This window comes from Nannobrachium achirus (genome assembly GCF_963921795.1).
Source record: "Nannobrachium achirus genome assembly, chromosome: 15".
NCBI lineage: Eukaryota > Metazoa > Chordata > Actinopteri > Myctophiformes > Myctophidae > Nannobrachium > Nannobrachium achirus.
In genome coordinates, this window is record NC_137822.1 from 28,008,750 (window position 1) to 28,028,960 (window position 20,211).

Consider the following 20,211-nt stretch of genomic DNA (forward strand, 5'->3'; position numbering starts at 1 on the left):
TTTATTCATACGGCGGTGTCACTCGCCGAGAATAGCCGACCCGCAAGCTCACAGCGTGCCGCATAGCGATGGCGCTGTGAGCTTGCAGATCAGCAGGCAACAACCGTCATACAACAGAGTATGAATTAAACATGACCTTTTTTTTTCATGTCGGGTCACAGACCGTTGTTCTTAATAATGCATGACTGTGGCCCACCGACTCACGGTAAACAAATAGCACTAGTAAGACACCTCAGGGTGACATGCGACCTCGCCCTAAAGGGCGAGGTCGCGCCAATTCTTGACTATCTGGCCAACCACAGTGTTTCTCTGACGATTCTAGTTGTTATCATTCTGGGGGGAGTTTGTTCATGTTTTTGTGAGGGTATCAACCCTAGGAGACACGGGGAAACATGCAAACTCCACACAGAAAGGCCCTATCGCCAACCCCATCGAGGGTGTGAGCGATGGGGCCTAAACATGGCTACTGTCTATGACGGTAGTCCCATTATGACATGATGGACTGGACTATCTCCATATATAGTGTTCTCCACATTTCGTGTAGCCGCAAAGTGATGTCACAACTCGCTGACATCACACTGACATCACAGAGGATACGGAAGGACGGTCACGAGGATACGGAAGGAAGGAAGGAAGGAAGGAAGGACACTCAAGCGACACGATTCTTCAGAGTATATGCGACCTTCGGTCGCAATAAAACACCCAACTCTGTCGGATTATGGTAAATGGACTGCATTTACAGTATATATCGTCGTTGTCCGATGAAAATCTTGTACAAAACCGTTCGTTTTGTATTTATCATTTTAAAAATGATTTAAACTAGTGAAAACAGCCGATCTACAAGCACACAACGCCTCACACCGCGAGGCGTTGTGTGCTTGTAGATCTGATGTTCTCACTACTTTTGTGCGACAGCCTTGTACGATGAAGCAGGGCTTTACTTTGCGAAAGAACGTACAAATTTGAAACTTGGAGATACGAGGTTTCCACCCGACAACGACGATATACTGTAGCACCTTCCTAGAACTGGGATTAACGTTTAAAACGCTTTACACTGTACTTCAAATTCACCCATTCACACGGACATACGCATACGGATAGCGGAGGGAACCATGCAAGGCTCCAACCTGCTCATGTTGAGCAGTGAGGGGTTCAGTGACTTTATACTTCAACGCGCTGCCAGGAGGAACCAGAGTTCACATGTCTGTGTGCTCATGCACATGTATGCGTGTGCTCATGCACATATATGCGAGCGCGCACGCACGCACGCACGCACGCACGCACGCACGCACGCACGCACGCACGCACGCACGCACGCACGCACGCACGCACGCACGCACGCACGCACGCACGCACGCACGCACGCACGCACGCACGCACGCACGCACGCACGCACACACACACACACACACACACACACACACACACACACACACACACACACACACACACACACACACACACACACACACACACACACACACACACACACACACACACACACACACACACACACAGACATTTGTATGACTATTTGTGATGACATAAACACTTTAGGAGATACGAGGTTTCTGCCCGACAGTGACGATATATTGCTGTTGTTAACCGTAAACGCGGACCTGAAAATAGCTGATCTTTTCTGCAATGCATTGTTAAGCTAGTTGCGGTGCACAACACTTGGGCAAAGAATTATGCAGCCCTAACACCTAATGTCTAATATCAGCCCTAACTTGAATGTTTTCTTAATGCCTACAGTAACTATTAGTAACTATTTGTCTATTTCCCAAATTATACTATATTTATGTAGGCCACATGCTCACACGCACAGACACACACACACACACACACACACACACACACACACACACACACACACACACACACACACACACACACACACACACACACGCACACGCACACACGTGCACGCGCACACAAAATCCCCAAAGTTTTTATATATCTGAAGCTTCCAGCACTTCAGAGAGGCAACAGAATGAGTCATTCTTTCAGAGTTTCTGTGCAGAACAACGGTCCCTCAGTTCTATCAAAAGGCTGCTTTTTTACAAGGAGCAACTTTTCCCAACAATGATGCAATGCAAACCCCAGTGATATTCTGCTGGGAAAATCATTCTCGCCAAAGCTTATTCCCCTGTGATATGAAAAAAATCCATATTTCTTTTGTGTGTGTGCCACGAGTGCCCATATAATCGACCATTTTCGCACAGCGGCCATTTTGCGGTCTTACGTCATATTACAACGGAGTGGCCCTCCTCCCCCTCCCCCACCTCCCCACTTCCCCCAGTAGTGAGCTAAGAGCAACACGGCTACGGCGTGTTGCGATTGGCTTAATGACAAGAGGCCCAAATTCAGGCTGCGTATTATGATTGGCACATGGAGCCCGAGTCGGCTCGAAAGAAACAGGTGTCTTTCATTGGTGCCGACGCAGGGATGTGCCCATATAGCCTCGGAGTCCCCGTGATTGGTTGGTATAGGGAAAGACACCACCGCCACTTTCGGGAAGGAAACAAGCAGGGCTGATGATGCCTGATGATGCCTGGCATGTTTGTGGGGCGTTGGGGGTGGAGCGAGGCTGGGGCAGATGAGAGGGTGGAGGGTTGGTAGGGATGGGACGATAAGCGATATTATCTTTATCGTGATGAAAAAAAAAAACACTTGCGATAATCGTATTGTGGAGATTTAAATGGAGGATTCCGGCAGCGCAATGTTGTCAACGTGTAATGTAAACAATCCGCGGTCAACGGCCACCATCCACGGATGGCCCAGACGTTACGGTAAGGCACTGTATATACAGTATATAGCCCGGACTAGTTCGGCTTCGGCACAATACCGCCAAACTCCCCAAATAATTCGGGCTTCGGCAAAAAAATTGTTAATTTATCGTGATATCCTCCTCCGTCATGCACTGGGATCAATTCACCTTTGATTTGCCAAGCTGCATATCCGGTACCACTTAATCCCTCCATAATTGGTTATACTTATAATATATGTACTTGACAATCTTTTTTCACTCAATCTTTGCGTTGTGATGCGTTGTGAGCTTGTAGATCTGCTATTTTTTGGCAAATGTCCCGCCCCAGGATAACGGATGTTGGGGATATTTTGATTATCACGATAATATTGTGAAAATCGCAACCATTTCTTTGGTCACAATAACCGTGATGTGACATTTTCATATCGTCCCATCCCTCGTAGGGAGGGGGAGGGGCGGAGCACAGACCACCTGGAGCACGGCGGGTCTCAAACGCCAGCCTGACAGACTCAATGTGAACAACAGTGAACAGAGGACAGCCAGTCTGCTGACTTCCCCTTCTCCCTGCATTTTCACTGGCGCGCCTCCAAGCAACACAACGGCATCCAGCCATACTTTTCAAACGGAGAGAGAGCTTCAGCTCGGGTTTTTCCACACAGTTAAGGGGATTTTATTTTCTTCTTTGCCCGGTGAAGAGCGAGAGAGAGAGAGAGAGAGAGAGAGAGAGAGAGAGAGAGAGAGAGAGAGAGAGAGAGAGAGAGAGAGAGAAAGAGAGAGAGAGAAAAGGCAGCAGATTAAAAAACTTCAAAATTGCCAAGAACGGTAAACTTTATAAGACAGGATATATACTGTATATATATACTGACTTGAAGGTTCTTGCTTGGCTTGAGCATTCCTGGCGACGGCTGCGCTGTATGCACAATCATCATATTCTGCAAAAAGTTTTCCTCTTTTTTTAGCTCTCAGAAGCAACTTGGGGTTACAAAGACGCCGAATTGATAAAGATGACACAGTCCATTTGCAATAATACCATAAGCAGTGCTAGACATGGCCTGCAGCAGTCGTAGACAATAAGTCGAGAAAACGATAAGCTAATCTTGAGCCAGCGTTTCTGCACAGCTTAACCACTTAAGCCCTATATCGTCGGGCATAGGCCTTCTATCCATGTAATTCAACTTATTATGTTTTATTTCCCCCGCGAAATAAAGCCCTACATCATTGGACAAGAATGTCACGCTAGAGTAGCAAAAATAGCAGATCTAAAAGCTTGCAATGGGTCGCATTGTGAGCTATTTTAAAAGTGTACTAGTAAGTGTTCAAGTCTGTCTGTAGTCCCTCAAGGACCATTGGTGGTCCCCTGCTAAATGATGGAGTTGGTAACCAAATGGACCCTTATTAGATCTTTAACTCTTGAGAGTGTCAAATGAAACCGTTACAAGAAGTCTACATGATTAGAGAATGGAGAAGAATTGTTATTTTGATCGTTTGCCTGTTATCTCTCCGATGAACCCAACCTCAATAGAGCATGGAATTGTGGACAAAATGTTATCCAACTATAACAACATAGGCCTATTCTAAGTTTTGGGCCTGAGAGGCTAAATCTCATCAAATGATGGTCCGTGGCTCAAATGCCCAATAAACAATGGACCTTGATGTGAAAAAAGGTTTCAAACCACTGCATTTAGAACACAGGGGGCTGTACTTTGATTGTCTTAAGTACCAGCTCTTATGCCTTAACTTGAATGCCTAATATGACTGTCTCCGACCACCAAACCTTTCACCAGAGAGTTCTGACTTTCCGACGGGCAGCTTTCCGTACTCTAATTTGGAGTAATGCTTTGCATTTTGTAGTTGAACCGGACCTTTCCAGCAAAAGGTTTGGTGGTCGGAGAAAGTATGGACAGGCCTTTGAGTTAATGCGTAAGAGCTGGTACTTAAGACAATAGGGCTTAGGGTATTTTTTCCCCCCACGCAGCGCACATTGGCTAATTCCTGCTGTCCCAAAATGATTGGGACGACCAGTGGGGTTTAAACGTGCTTTGTGTTTCTAAAGACCTCCGCACCAGGCAGACTTCACAGTGTGCTCTTGCTGTGTAAGATGTGTGCGTGCTGTCACACGTGAGCCATAAATCAGGCCTGCTCGGTGTGTCATATCCCAGCCGCTGGCCTCTCTCTCTCTCCCCACCGAGGCAGCGCTGACCTGGGCTGACCCAGACGACTTGGCCTCAGCCGACTCCCAGCCATGGGGGCCCTCAGACACGGAGCAACACGGGACCACACAGCACACACACAACGTCCTGGGAGCGTTACAGCCATTTAGGCCTAGAGTTACTTAATGCTTTGACTATTGAAAAATAGCAGATATACAAGCTCACAGCGAGCTTGTAGATCTGCTATTTTTGAAAAAGTCTTTGAATAGTCATAGAACCACAGTGTCAAGCGTGACAGAGATACGTGGACAAGATGTGCTGGTTTTGCAGTCACAAAAAGCGAACATTTGTAACTCAAATATTTGCTTCTGGGGGGTCCCTGGAACAACATATTTTGAGATGGGGGACCGCGGCCAAATACCTGTAATTTTGGGGGTCCTTGACATGAAAAAGTTTGAGGACCACTGATTTAGAAGAAGGATTTAGAATTCGGGTCAAAGATCGTGTGAAAGAGATTCATAGACTTGCACACATTTTCACGATTTTTCAAATCGAACGCGACGCGGGCACGTTCCAGGTCTTTAAACATGCTGTAAAAGTGATACTTTTTGGGTTAAACATAAAACTTGTCTTTTTCTGCCCGAGGCGGATTCTACAAATACCTTCTAAATCAGTAGTTTTTTTCAAGATATATATAAAAAAAAATCTTCAAAAATAGCAGATGTACAAGCTCGCAGTGTGGCACGAAGTGACGTCCTGCGAGATTTTAGATCTGCTGTTTTTGAAAAGCTAACGCGAAAATCAAAAATGACAAATGCTTTCCCGGTTACTGTAAAAAAAATTGTTAAAATTAGTAGTGATCGCTAGAGTGAGTGTTCAGTAACATAGTTCTCCATGTTTCTCCAGCTCTGAAAAAATTAATAAAAAAGGGACAAAATGTATCAGCTCCTGTATTTATCAGCTACAATGTTACAGCGTTTTGAGTGCACTTTTTGGTTTTGTTCTTTTGTTTCATCAGTTGTTGTTTATGCTGTACTCACTGTATGAGTTCTTGTTGGATTGTTGTTGGATGAAATTGATATCCTGACCTCAAAATATATTTTCGGTTTACTAAAGAGCTGAACAAACACTATATAATATCGTCGTTGTCGGGTGAAAACCTTGTATGTCCAAAACCATTTGTTTTTTATATCATTTAAAAAAATCAACTAAACTAGTGAAAACAGCCAATCTACAAGCACACAACGCCTCGCACTGCGAGGCGTTGTGTGCTTGTAGATCTGCTGTTTTCACTACTTTTGTGCGACGGCCTTGGCTTTACTTTGCGAAAAAACATACAAATTTGAAACTTGGAGATACGAGGTTTCTGCCCGACAGCGACGATATACTAGTACCGTAGTAGTGATTGCCATGGGAATTTACTGTAGAGTCCATTCGGTTCCATTTGCACCCTCTCTTGGAGCTACAAATGGATAAAACACTTGGCCGTTTTACAGCGCAATTCCCTTTTCGCTCGTCTTCACACCATGCGACCCCGTCCTCGTCCGTTAGCCTTCTTGATTTATGGCTTCATCGTATCCATGTTTTTCCAGAACATATTCCGCGACCCCAGCATCTTCTCCTCTATGAGGTCATTCTGCCATGACTAAAAGCTAGGCCTCCCCTGGGTGGAGTGGATGTGGGATTCCTCCCCTTCCCCTCAACTCCCCTTTCCCTCCCGCTGAGGCCGCAGCGAGCGTGTGTGTGTGTGTGTGTGTGTGTGTGTGTGTGTGTGTGTGTGTGTGTGTGTGTGTGTGTGTGTGTGTGTGTGTGTGTGTGTGTGTGTGTGTGTGTGTGTGTGTGTGTGCGCGCGCGTGTGTGCTTGTGTGTTGGGGGCGGTGGAGAAAATATCTAAATATCAACAGAGCCAACTCAGCATACCGAACACAGGCAGCCACTGACAGATAGTCACACACACACACACACACACACACACACACACACACACACACGCACACACACACGCACGCACGCACGCACGCACGCACGCACGCACGCACGCACGCACGCACGCACGCACACACAGAGCACTGCCTAGCGCCGATAAACACACAAACACTACTTCTCATTTACCGCACACATCCAGAAATATTTGATTTGGAACTCAAATGCGTACGATGCAGCCGGCGCGTTCCTCGAGGGGTGGAGGGGGAGGGAGGACAACTTCCCTCCTCTCTCTCTCTCTCTCTCTCTCACTCTCTCTCTCTCTCTCTCTCCGCTGCAGATATATGGACCAGGGGGTCGCGGGGGCCGCGAGTTACCGTAATGAAGCTCCCTGCTCTGGCGTCGGGAGTGTAAGAAACGAGGAGCCGAGGGGAGGATAGCAGTACCCCCGCGGTCACTCACTTTGCCTCCAGAGATAAAGTCGTGGAGCCTTCGCACTCACACAACAACACACACACACACATGCGTGCGTGCGCACGCACACACTGAGACATCCCACCCACAGCGACATGATTAACATGCCAATTAGGCCAGGAAGCAGTGGTCCTTAGGGCCACCCCTCTGCCATAAATAGCATTCGGGAAAAAAAAAACACACAAACACACTTGCTCTGACACATGCACGCAAACACACACACACACACACACACACACGGACGATCGTACTGTACAAAAACACAAAGATGTGCACACTGCACAATATACACTCAGGCAATGCTGCAATGGATGGATCCATAAACATTATACCCAATACACTGTATATATAGGCCTATACTGTATATCGTTGTTGTCAGTTGAAAACCTTGTCCAAAACCGTTCGTTTTGCATTTATCATTTTTAAAATGATTTAAACTAGTGAAAACAGCCGATCTACAAGCACAAGTTGTGTGCTTGTAGATCTGCTGTTTTCACTACTTTTTGTGCGACGGCCTTGTACGATGAAGCAGGGCTTTACTTTGCGAAAGAACGTACACATTTGAAACTTGGAGATACGAGGTTTCCACCCGACAACGACGATATGTATATCAATACATATACCCATTACTTTATCCCCATCCACCCACGCCACGCACAGCCAACATTCCAGCATTGTCTAAAGTTGGACTGGACATCACATTCACTCTATTACAAGCACCACATAAAAGGTTTTCATAATTAAAACTGTATAAAACTCATGAGCCAAAAAAAAAGCTGATCTACAAAGGTCAGTGGTTTTCAACCAGTGGTCCGGGGACCACCAGTGGTCCTTAACTCATCTGGTGCCGATCCCGAACTAGTTCGGCTTTATTTCAATCCAATACAATCTTTTTTTTATTAATTCACTTACCCCGAGCTGCTTGTAGAGTCGTGGGTGGTCCTGGCTCGCTAGCCGCTAGCCAGCTAGCCGTTCTACTCTGTCCGACGATATATTCCATTAAAATTGGTATAAAATACATTTTTGAGCTCCCCAATGTTCACCCGATGTTCGGCGCCGCTTCCGATGAGTACACGAGTGTGCCGATCCCGAAGTAGTTCGGCTTTATTTAATTAAATGAATAAAATGATAAGAGGCCTTCTGAAGCCTGGCTTGATTTTTGTAGCTACTAGCCGAAAGCTAACAACGTCCCGGCCGGCCGTAATTTGCGAACGCAATCGCCAATCTCCGCCTAATCCAATGAAAGACCGCATCTTTAAAGGCTTATATCTCTTTTTTGTGTTTTAGGAAAGCGGCGCGAGGTTTATTTACGGCGAAATCGCCCAAAAATGATCTTTTAGATGACAAAATGGGAATAGCCATTCTGTTAGCATCTTCATCCGGGACATTTCCATGCCGTGCATCAACGTGAGCACGTCAGGTCCTGGAAGCTGAAGTCCTGGAAGCTAAAGCGCTCGCCTATGAGAGATGCGCTGGCATTCTTTGGCCCCTAGAGGGCGCTGGCACGCAAAGAGTTAAGGGGGTTCCAGGTGGTCCCCAGTTAAATGATGGAGAGTTGGTAAACAAATTACCGATCATTAATTCTTGAGAGAGTAAAATAAAACCAAATGGAGTTAAATTATTGTTAAACACCTGCATGAGACGAAGTCCATACAATTAGAGAATGTAGAGGATTATTGATATTTTGATCAATGTCTGCCTGTTATCTCTTCTATGGTACCAATATCAATACAGCATGGAATTGTGGACAAAATCTTATCCAACGACAGCAACACATTCTAAGTCTTAGGTCTGAGAGGATAAATCTCATCAAATGGTGGTCCGTGAATAAACAAAGGACCTCTTGATATGAAAAAAGGGTTGAAAACCACTGTACAAGGTCACAACACGCCACACATCGCAAACTATAGATCTGCTATTTCGGGGGCCGAGCGACACCGCATAATACGAGTTGAGCATTCAGACTTTCTTCCCTTCCCTCAGACGCAGCATTAGCATCTGCTGGAGGTATTTTCCCCTCCATTTGCAGGGAAATGTTGAGACAAGTGGGGTCTTACTGAATATAGCAGCAGCAGAGTGACATGAAGCAGCCCAGTTCTCGGGGACAGACAGAGCGCTCCGGGGGAGCCGGGGAGGAGCTGTGGAGCCAGGGGCGTCACAAGGGGGGGGGGAAGTGAGACTGAGTCACCACTTACCAGGGCCCAAGGTGGTGTTATACTTTAGCTATTGAAAAATAGCAGATATACAAGCTCACAGCGCGGCACCGAGTGCCGCGCTGCGAGCTTGTATATCTGCTATTTTTGAAAATGTGTGCAAATCTTTGAATATGTATGTATTTTTTAAGCGAACATTTGTAACTCAAATTTTGCTTCTGGGGGTCCCTAGGACTAAATATTTTGAGATGGGCGTCCATGGCCAAATATATATCAATCTGGGGTCCTTCACGTGAAAAGGTTTGAGCACCACTGACATAGAAACATTAGGTTTAAAAAAAAAAAAAAACCTTAGAAGGATTTGAAATATTCAAAGACACATTTTCATGATTTTTGAAAAATAGCAGATCTACAAGCTCACAGCCGCTGTGAGCTTGTATATCTGCTATTTTTCAATAGTTAAAGCACAAAATAACGCGTAATAAAGCGTTCCCAGTCTAAACGGGTTAAACCCCCTCCCCCTACGAAGAACATTCACGGGGGGCCCGCAGTGAATCCTTGTACCCAGGGCCCAGGATGTGGTGTGACACCCCTGACTGGTGCTCTGTGCTCTCTGGTCGCTCTGACACTGAGCGATGGGCGGCCGCGCATCCTGAGGGGCATCGGGAGTTTAATCACCCATAAGCGCAATTACAGACGTACACGTCAGACTCATAAAGCACCCAAACAAGATGAACGCCCTCCTCCTCCTCCTCCTCCCAGCCTCTCCTCTGCCTCGCCTCCTCCTCCTCCTCCTCCCTTTGCCTTTCCTTCCTCTCATCTCCTCTCCTCTCCTCCTCGGATCGCATTGGCAAAATTCCACTAAAGCTCGAATAGGAGTGAGGGAAGCTGAAGGCATTAGCCGAGAGAGAGAGAGGGGTAAAGAGAGAGAGAGAGAGAGAGAGGACGAGAGATAGAGATAAGTATTCTATGCTGTGTCTGCGTTAGACCGGGAGTTGAATCTCATTAATTAGTGCGTTTAATGTACTCCACTCCTAGAGAAGGCAGGTGGAGTGAGAGCGAGAGAGAGAGATGCGCACGGCGGCAGGGACGTGCAGAGAATGTTGGTGTTGGAGAGGCGGGGGCTGACATTTCTAAAAGGGCCTTCTGGTGAAAGCAAATAGCAGACCTCCAAGCGTTCAACGTGTCGCAGTGCGACGCGTTGTGAGCTTGGAGGTCGGCTATTTTCGGTGCTTGATACCACAGTCAAGATGTGGCTTCTTCAGGTATGGCATTGAAAGAGGCATTAAAAACTGCGTTCATGGTCTGGAGAGGGCTGGAAAGGGCAGGGGCTCAAGCCCCCTTTTATGACTATGTGTGCACATGCCTGTGCGGGAGAGAGAGAGAGAGAGAGAGAGAGAGAGAGAGAGAGAGAGAGAGAGAGAGAGAGAGAGAGAGAGAGAGAGAGAGCGAGAGAGAGAGAGAGAGAGAGAGAGAGAGAGAGAGAGAGAGAGAGAGAGAGAGAGAGAGAGAGAGAGACCCCCGCAAGGCCTGTGCAATAATGCCCATGCAGGGCTTTTACCAAATAGCCACACTTAACACAAGCCATGAAGCCAGTCATTACACACTCACTGCGGGGTCATTGTCTAGTTGCCAGAGTGGAGAGGTGTGTCATTTGCATTCGCTACTTCACACAAGAGCCTTGAAGATGCTGAGGAACCTTGACAAGCAGCTTTCAAACGAATGAACTAGTAACCACACACACATGGTTTCAAGCGGGAAACATTTACATATCAAGCAGGCGCACGCACGCCTATTAACACACACCCCTGCAGACTCATACCGGCACGTACAGCGTGCATGTGAACGTGCACGCGAGCACGCACGCACACACACACACACACACAAACACACACAAACACACGTGCGCGCGATTAATGATCACGTAGCGGCTCATAGCGTGCCGTGAGACAGGCCTAAGGATGGATTAAGATGCAAGCCTTTATCAGTGGGTTCCCACAATCCCCTGCAGAATATCTCGGCTCCCCCCAATCCCTCCTCCTCTCCTCCCATCCCTCTGGGACGGTGCTGGGGGAGAGCGAGGAGAGAGGGAGGGAGCACCGAGTCAATCCATGGAGGATGGGAGGGAGAGAGAGAGAGAGAGAGAGAGAGAGAGAGAGAGAGAGAGAGAGAGTACCCCCACATCAGGCAAGGATTTGGGGTTCCGTGGTTGGTAGTGCGGCCAAGTGGGCGCGGGCTTCAACAACTTAAACCCTACGTACTTTGTTGACCGGGGTCCCTCAGGGGTCTATACTCGGCCCCATCTACAACTCTCTTTTCTCCGAAAATAGACCATCTGCACGCTTGTAGATCGGATGTCTTCGCCCAGATGTTCGCCTATTATAGGGATGTTGGGGTTCATGTGGTTAAAGGAATAACTCGTTAACGTTGTTAATCTTGGTCGCTTCTTTTCTTCTGGACTAGACAGACAAATAGATCTACAAGCTCTCAACAAAATGGCAACAGGTTGTAAGCTTGCATCTTTGACAATTGACAGAATCTGCCAATATTGCGCAAAATAGGGGCGCCAGATTGAACGTAGTTAACATAATGCAGTCTTTAAAACTAACGGAAAAAATACAACATGTACCATATCGCCACTGTCAGGCAGAAACCTTGTGTCTCCAAGTTTCAAATTAGTGTGTTTTTTCGTAAAGTAAAGCCCTGCTTCATCGTTCAAGACTGTCGCACAAAACTAGTGAAAATAGCAGATCTACAGATCTGCTATTTTCACTAGTTTAAGTTATTTTAAAATGATGAATACAAAACGTTTTTTGGACATACAAGGTTTCCACCAGACAACAACAACATAATAATGATATTACAGAACACAACATCCCATATCATATCATCTACAGTACAGTATGTACTACTGATATCATTGCCCAGATGTTAACTGGGAGACATCCCTCTTCTAGTCTGTACACAATGAGTCAACGCGATGATCAACAGATCCAGGACCAGACTGGGAACAGGTCAATGGGTCAAGAGGCTGTCATCTATAATCCTCATTCAGCTCTAAATCCATCTCATCCTCTGCATTGTAGAGCAGGACAGTGGTTTTCAGCCTTCTGCACATCAAGGTCCATTATTTATTCGGCATTTGAGCCACGGACCACTTCTTGATGAGATTTAGCCTCTCAGAACCCCAAAGCGTAGAATATTCTGTTGTTGCTGGATAAGATTTGTTCTTTTTTTTTATTTTTTATTATCATTTCAACAAATATTCACTGTGTATCCACTCCATTGTGTTCCAAAATGTTCCTATTTATCATGACACAGCAAAAAATAAAAATAAAACTACACTCTTTCTATTGATGTGAATGAAAGAATGAGGACTTTGTCCTACTGCATAACTCCTCCCCCGGAAGCAAAGGTGAATGATTTTTCTGGTTGGCCAGTCAGGGACCAATCAGAAGGCCGACAAAGGGTCAATTGTGAAGAATTCTTGTGAATTAAGTAATGCAGATGTTTAACAATAATGTAATACTCAAGAGTTAAAGATCTATATGAGGGTCCATGTGGTTACCAGCTCTCCATCATTTATCTGGGGACCACCTGGAACCCAGAGTTGGTAACCAAATGGACCCTTGTATAGATTGTTAAGTCTTGAGAAAGTAACATGAAACCATTTGGTTTCATGTTACTTTGTCAAGAGTTAAATTATTGTTAAACATCTGAATTACTTAATTTACAAGAAGTCTACACAATAATTAGTGAATGTAGAAAAATTGCTATTTTAATCAAAGTTTGCCTGTAATGTCATCTATCCTATGGCACCACATCAATACAGCATTGAATCTTATCCAGCAAACAACTAAATATATTTGGGTTGAGGCTAAATCTCATCAAATGATGGTCCGTGGCTCAAATGCTGAATAAATAATGGACGTGGATATGAAAAAGTTTGAAAACCACTGGTCTACCATTGTGTTTTTCTTTATTAAAGTGTCATGCTTCCTAGGAAGCCCAGCCCTTATGGACTTACAGGACACTTTTACAATAAACCAACATAACAATTCACAAAAAATGAACGCAAACAAATAACCAACTTTAACACTCAAGCTCCTATTTGAAAAGTTGAGACTGTCTTTGCTACTCCAGGCTCTAGAAACAAAAATTGCCAAAAATGTGTCTTAAAAACGTCACAATTAAACAACCACTCCAAGTTCTGACCATCATCTTCCCAGAATTGTACCGTTTTTTCCTGCACACAGTGGACAGATTATTATTGTTATTATTATTATTATTTGACAGACGGGACACAGAGTCATCCTGTTGCCGTACCGGTGCCAATTAACACATTCCCTCTGTGATGTGGAGACTGCAGCTTATAGGCAGAGCCGACCTCTGACCTCGGGGGTGACAGGGGAGGGGGCGGCGGGTCAGGAGATCAGTGGAACGCTTGATTCATGAGACGCCCACTCCCGTCTCCCACGCGCGCCGCTCCTCCAATGAATACAACACCGCTGTCAAATCTGCGAGTGTTCATTTAAACCCATTTTAACACTTATGTTGCTATGATTTTTTCTCTTCAATGTCCCACGTTGCCATGGTTACCATAGACTTCCATGTAATTGCGCAATTGTGTAAAAAGTGCACGCCCATGCCTAGATGATGCACCACGTCATGTGCAGACTGTTCACAGCTTTCAAACAAAAAAATCCGCTTGGAAATCCGTTCAGGCATTCATGATTTATCAGCCATTATGTTTTCTTCAGATGTAAACAAACATGGCTGCCATGTTTGAAAGAATGGGTTGGTATGGGGGTTAAACATGCAATTTCGCGATCGCGATCATGCCTAATACATTTCTGGAGGTCCAAACATTTTTTTTTTTTTTTTTTTTTTTTCAAAAACGGCCCAAACTCGGGAAAGGGGTTGGCACAGCGGTAGTACCTTTTCAAACTCGGGAAACTTGGGGTTGGCACCAGATGTGTTGAGACCCGGGAATTATTTTATACTTTTAGCTATTGAAAAATAGCAGATATACAAGCTCACAGCGCGGCACCGAGTGCCGCGCTGCGAGCTTGTAGATCTGCTATTTTTGAAAAATCTTTTTGCTAATCTTTGAATATACATTTTTCAAAGCAGACTTTTGAAACTCAAATCTCTGCTTCTGGGGGGTGCCTGGAAGAACATATTTTGAGATGGGTGGTCCACGGCCAAATACATGTCATTTTGGGGGTCCAGTGACATGAAAAAGACATTTATAGAATTGGGTCAAAATATTCAAAAACTTGCACCACATTTTCACAATGTTATAGCTAAAGCATAAAATAATGGTTAAAGCCGTTCAAGTCTAAAGGATTCACTCCGAGAGTTGCACAAAATGTGACCAAATAAGTGTGCATTTGGCTACATTTGAGGACTTTACTGTATAAGCTCTAAGTCAGGAGCAAGCAACAACTGAAACTGTAGACAAGTTTCAATTTGACAACAAAAACGTATCTTACATTCTCCAGCCGCGGACATGACGGCCGCCGCGGACTTCCGGTTCAAGCTCATGGGAACATTAGTCGGAATTTCATATTTTGCTTAGAGGAGAAATATAAACATTTATGGACAGGAAAACAAATAATGAGTGAATTAATTCTGTGGATGTAGAGAGTAGTGAAACTGCAGAGAAAAGCAGGACTTGATACAGTTAAAGTTGTGATGTAAAGGAGGTTGGGGGCGTGCCTGAGTGGGTAGGGAGTAGAGATGTAGAGAGTGTGGAAGTGTCCCTGGGCAAGGCACTTTAACCCCTTACTGACTGCTCTCACTGATAATTAGCACACATGTACACTAGTACATTATCATTGTTGTTGTTATTAAAGGGACTTTTTTTCTATTGATTACACACCATGGAGACTTGAGTTCAATAATATTTTTTTGTATTTGTCACATTCCTAAGACAAAAAATTGATTAAACTTAATTTACCCCCATTGTTTCCGGAAGGGGACCCAAATGGGACTCAATTTATTGCAATCAAATTATTGTCTTAGGAATGCGACACAAAACAAAATATTTTATTGAACGTCTCCATGGGTTGAGTAATAAACTGGAAAAAAAAGGCATTTTGGGGGTGAACTACTCCTTTAACAACATATTTAAAGGACAACTTTGCCTATTTTCATACTAGTGATCCTCAATAATGCTCATGATAAAATGGTACAAAAAAAGAAGAAATCTCTGCGTCTCATTGTAAGTCTTTCCCCTGCTATTCTTGACAAACGTTTCCCCTCAGAATGGGGACACTGGGGTTAAACGCAATTAAAAGTAGAAAGTTATTTTCAATCTGTCCTGTAACGGAAACAGACATTCTCTCGAGTTTTCCTCGTGACTTATCGTATCTTAGGGGAAAGACTTGGATATTTACATATCGTAAAAGTTGTTGACAGGGGTCCCTGAGCCCAACACGTTTGAGAACCACCGCCAGGGGCGTCACAAGGGGTAGGAAAGTGGGACTGAGTTACCAGGGCCCAAGGTGGAGGGGCCCTAGTAACTTTAGGTATTGAAAAATAGCAGATATACAAGCTCACAGCGCGGCACCGAGTGCCGCGCTGCGAGCTTGTAGATCTGCTATTTTTGAAAAGTCGTGAAAATGTGTGCAAATCTTTGAATATGTATTTTTTAAGCGAACATTTGTAACTCAAATCTTGCTTCCGGCGGGGGGGTCCCTGGAACTAAATATTTTGAGATGGGGGGTCCGTGGCCAAATTCATATAATTTTGGGGGTCCTTCACATGAAAAGGTTTGAGCATCACTGTACATGGAAACATGGGTATCTTGCACACATTTTCACAATTTTTCAAAAATAGCAGATCTACAAGCTCGCAGCGCGGCACTCGGTGCCGCGCTGTGAGCTTGTATATCTGCTATTTTTCAATAGTTATAGTTAACATTCATGGGGGGCCCGCAGTGAATCCTCGTACCCAGGGCCCAGAATTTGGTGTGACGCCCCTGACCACCGCTGTATAGTGTACAGTATGACAAAGTGCGAAGAAAGAGGAAAAGAATCGTAAAAAGTTATAAAATACGGAGACAAGAGTTTTCCGCCCGACAGAGCTTTCACACAGAGTTGTCTTTTTAGTCTTATTTGCATGGGACTCATTTGTGAACCGCGGGGCTTTAATAGACGCGTAACTCGATTTAAACGACAAATGCGGCCGATCAGCTGCTGCTGCTGCTGCAGTTGCGGGCTGTCGCCTAGCAACGCGTCAAACATTCCGCTGAAACCATTTAGTTGTTCTCCAGCCATCAGAGGAAAACATTCCACACAGAGCCAGAGTGTTTGCAGTGGTGTAAATCAGCTGTTCTCAAAGTTGATTCCAGGGACTTTGTGAGTTATGGGGGTCTAAATTGACCCATATACAAGTCTGTAACTCTGACAGTTGTACAAATGGAACCAAATGGACCCTAACGGGTCCATTTGGTTCCATTTGTACAACAGTCAGAGTTAAGGGGATTGAGAAACACTGGTGTAAATCAAAGAAGTGGTTCCTAAACTTTTTTTTAGCTTGTGACGTTTACCCGGGCCGGGACCCAAACTGCAGCTGATCTACAAGCTCACAACGTGTCACTTCGTGCCAAGGTGTGAGCTTGTAGTTCGGCTATTTTCACTCTTTCTTAAACATTTGTTTTCAAATGTATGGAATTTTCTGTTTACTTTATATTATAAATGGAATTACTTAGAAAAATCATTGCATTTCTTTTTATTCATGAAACTCCTTTTTGGGGGGGGGGGGGAATGTTTTTAGAAAATATTTTTGAAATAATAAAAAAAATATTGAAGAAAAAAATGAAGGGACCCATACAAATGTGTCTATGACCCACAAATGGATCCCGACTATTTGGGAACCAGTGGTGTAATGGCCCTATCATAGTACACTCTGCGGTGATAAGCCATCACGTGGTGTAGTTTTCTATCTATCACCTAGACATTGTTATATACATTTTCAAGGTGATAGCAAGAAAACTACACCGAGGTGAAGTGATAGCTCTTGAACTTGGACTATGATGATAGAGGCTTAAGTCTCTGCTTGTGTCCCCAAAGCAGTCCCATCCCCCTCCTCCCTCCTCTGCATGACCAGCGCTCTGATGGCCTCGTCAGGCTGTACGATGTCACGCGGGATAAAAGGTGAATTGGCCTGCGGGTCAGAGGTCAGCGTGCCTCTTTGGCACATGCTGCTGACGCCCTGTGTAAACAAGAGCAGGGCCAAAAGGATCAGTCCTCTCTAGTAGACCAGTGGTTCTCAACCTTTTCAAGCCAAGACCCCCAAAATAATCATATTTGAACCAAGGGGACCCCCCACCCTGACGAGCACTAAGAGTTGAGGCATTAGATTTTCTATATCACAGTTCTATTGTGAAAACAGCAGATCTACATGCTCACAACGCCTCGCAACAATTTCTGCCTCTAATATTTGACAATTTGGCCAGTGTTTAATGTGTATTAAAAAGTCCTTAAATTGTCACTTTAGAAATGTGCATATACCCTCTATACACTAAAACTTTATGTTGGTTTGTTTACTGTTGAGAGAGAAAATATGAATGCACATAAAGTTAATCATCAATCCCCCCCCCCCCCCCCCCCCCCAAAAAAAGAAATAATCTGGGGGTCCCGACCCACAGGTTTAGAACCACTCTATTAGACCATGGGCTCCCAAACTTGTTCATCTCTCCAACACCAAAGTTATTACATTAATATTAATAAATCAAATTGAAAAAAAAAAAAAAAAAGAAGTAGTGAAAATAGCCGATCTAAATCTGCTGTTTTCACAAGTTTGGATCCCGGGCAAACGTCTGAATTCTCTTTTGATAAAATGTGGTGCGTCATCGCCTGGGACTCACAAGGATACCAGATGAATTAATCGCGTAACTATATGTTTAAAAAAGAATGAAAATGGCAGATTCTTAACTTTTTTGAGTGAGAGGGCTAGATGCAAACCAGGAGGAAAAAGAGAGAGAGAGAGAGAGTGATGAGGAAGAAAGAGCTTGAGGAAAATTCATGGGAAGAGAAAGAGACACAGACAGACAGACAGACAGACAGACAGACAGACAGACAGACAGACAGACAGACAGACAGACAGACAGACAGACAGACAGACCAACAATGTGCAAACACAGCAGCAGGATTTGTGAGCTGTTGTGACAGGAAAGGACATCCAATGGAAATACAACCAGCCATAGAAACTGTCAATCATAATGTGTGTTCCAGCAATGCCTGTACCGTACTGATCTCAGTAAACACTGGCCTGTGCACACAAACACAGCAGATACCTTTAAATACATCTGGAACATTGCTGCTATTGTACTACTATGTAAACTACTACTTAAGTTAAAGGAGTTATAGTCAACTTCTTCTTGAAAAACGGACACTAAAATAACAGGAATGTTTCGAAAATATTTTATAAAAAAGATTAAGCTTCATATATGTGTTTCTTTGTTTATATCCCTTTTCTATTCTTTTATATGGATTGATAAGGGATGTAGACAAAGTTGGCCTGACAATGGCCAAAATGATTATTCCTTACCATTATTTTATGCTTTTTGTGGTCATTTTTGAATAGAAACACAAATATGAAATAAAATATTTTTGAAACATTTTTATTTTAGCATTGGTTTTTCAAGAAAAGGTTGACTATAGCTCCTTTAAGTTTATTACATAGAATATTTGGCCTTTATTATACTTTTGAATAAAAAATTATAATACAAAATAAATACTCTTAAGCAGACAGCGTTGACATGAAAGCTAATGTTAACCCACGCTCGCTCGCTCGCTCGCACGTGCACGCACACACACACACACACACACACACACACACACACACACACACACACACACACACACACACACACACACACACACACACACACACACACACACACAGCAGATAAAAAAGTGACCTGTAACCACCCACCCCCCCCCCCCCCCATATAAACCCCCATAATTGTACAGTATTGCTATTGGCACACAAAATTACTATTTGAGATTCAGGTTCATTATGTAGTAATCACTAACAGCCACAGTTCAGAGATCCATGTTTATTCTCCCACACGCTGAAAGGCAGTGTGATTATTACTAACAATGAACAATTATGCACATGCTGGGGAGGCGGCATCCATCCGCCAACAACATCTAATCATCACTTGCAGCTAATGCACCACCTGCGATAATGAATGATAATGAATGATAAAAGCGTTCTGTTTTTCTATCGGCACAAAAGGCTCCTTTTAACCCCGGCCACCTTTGGGCAGGCAGATGGAAGGTAGGTGGTGGAATAAAGTACTCAAATTATTTACTTAAAGGAGTAGTTCGCCGGTTTTCAACCAAGTCTGTGTTCTTTTAGTCAGCTACGTTCATGCTAAAATGCGTCTATTTCCTTACATTACTGTTCTGTGGCCGCTAGGGGTCCATCGTCTAGCTACGTCATAGACTATTTTGGCCAATGGAAAGCCTGGGTTCCCGAAGCTATGACGTAGCTAGACGATGGTCCGTAAGCTACTGAAACTACAATGGGATTTGACCCGGTGCGGTTGCCGTAGCCCCCCCTCAACACTAGCTAGCATTAACACAACAACAACAAACAGTATGGTTGTTTCAGACACGTTTTCTACTGACATAGGGACTTGCTGGCAGAATCTTCGTTAGAACTACTTTTTATATGAACTGGAGTAGGCTATACATTAGATTAGAAGAAGGAAAAAAAAGAAGAA

The 20,211-nt window shown here is 44.4% G+C and overlaps 1 protein-coding gene across 1 annotated transcript in view; it reads right to left on the reverse strand.

Annotated features, from left to right (window-relative positions):
• Window positions 1-20,211, reverse strand: part of rxraa (retinoid X receptor, alpha a) — a 269,828-nt gene that overhangs the window by 125,283 nt on the left and 124,334 nt on the right.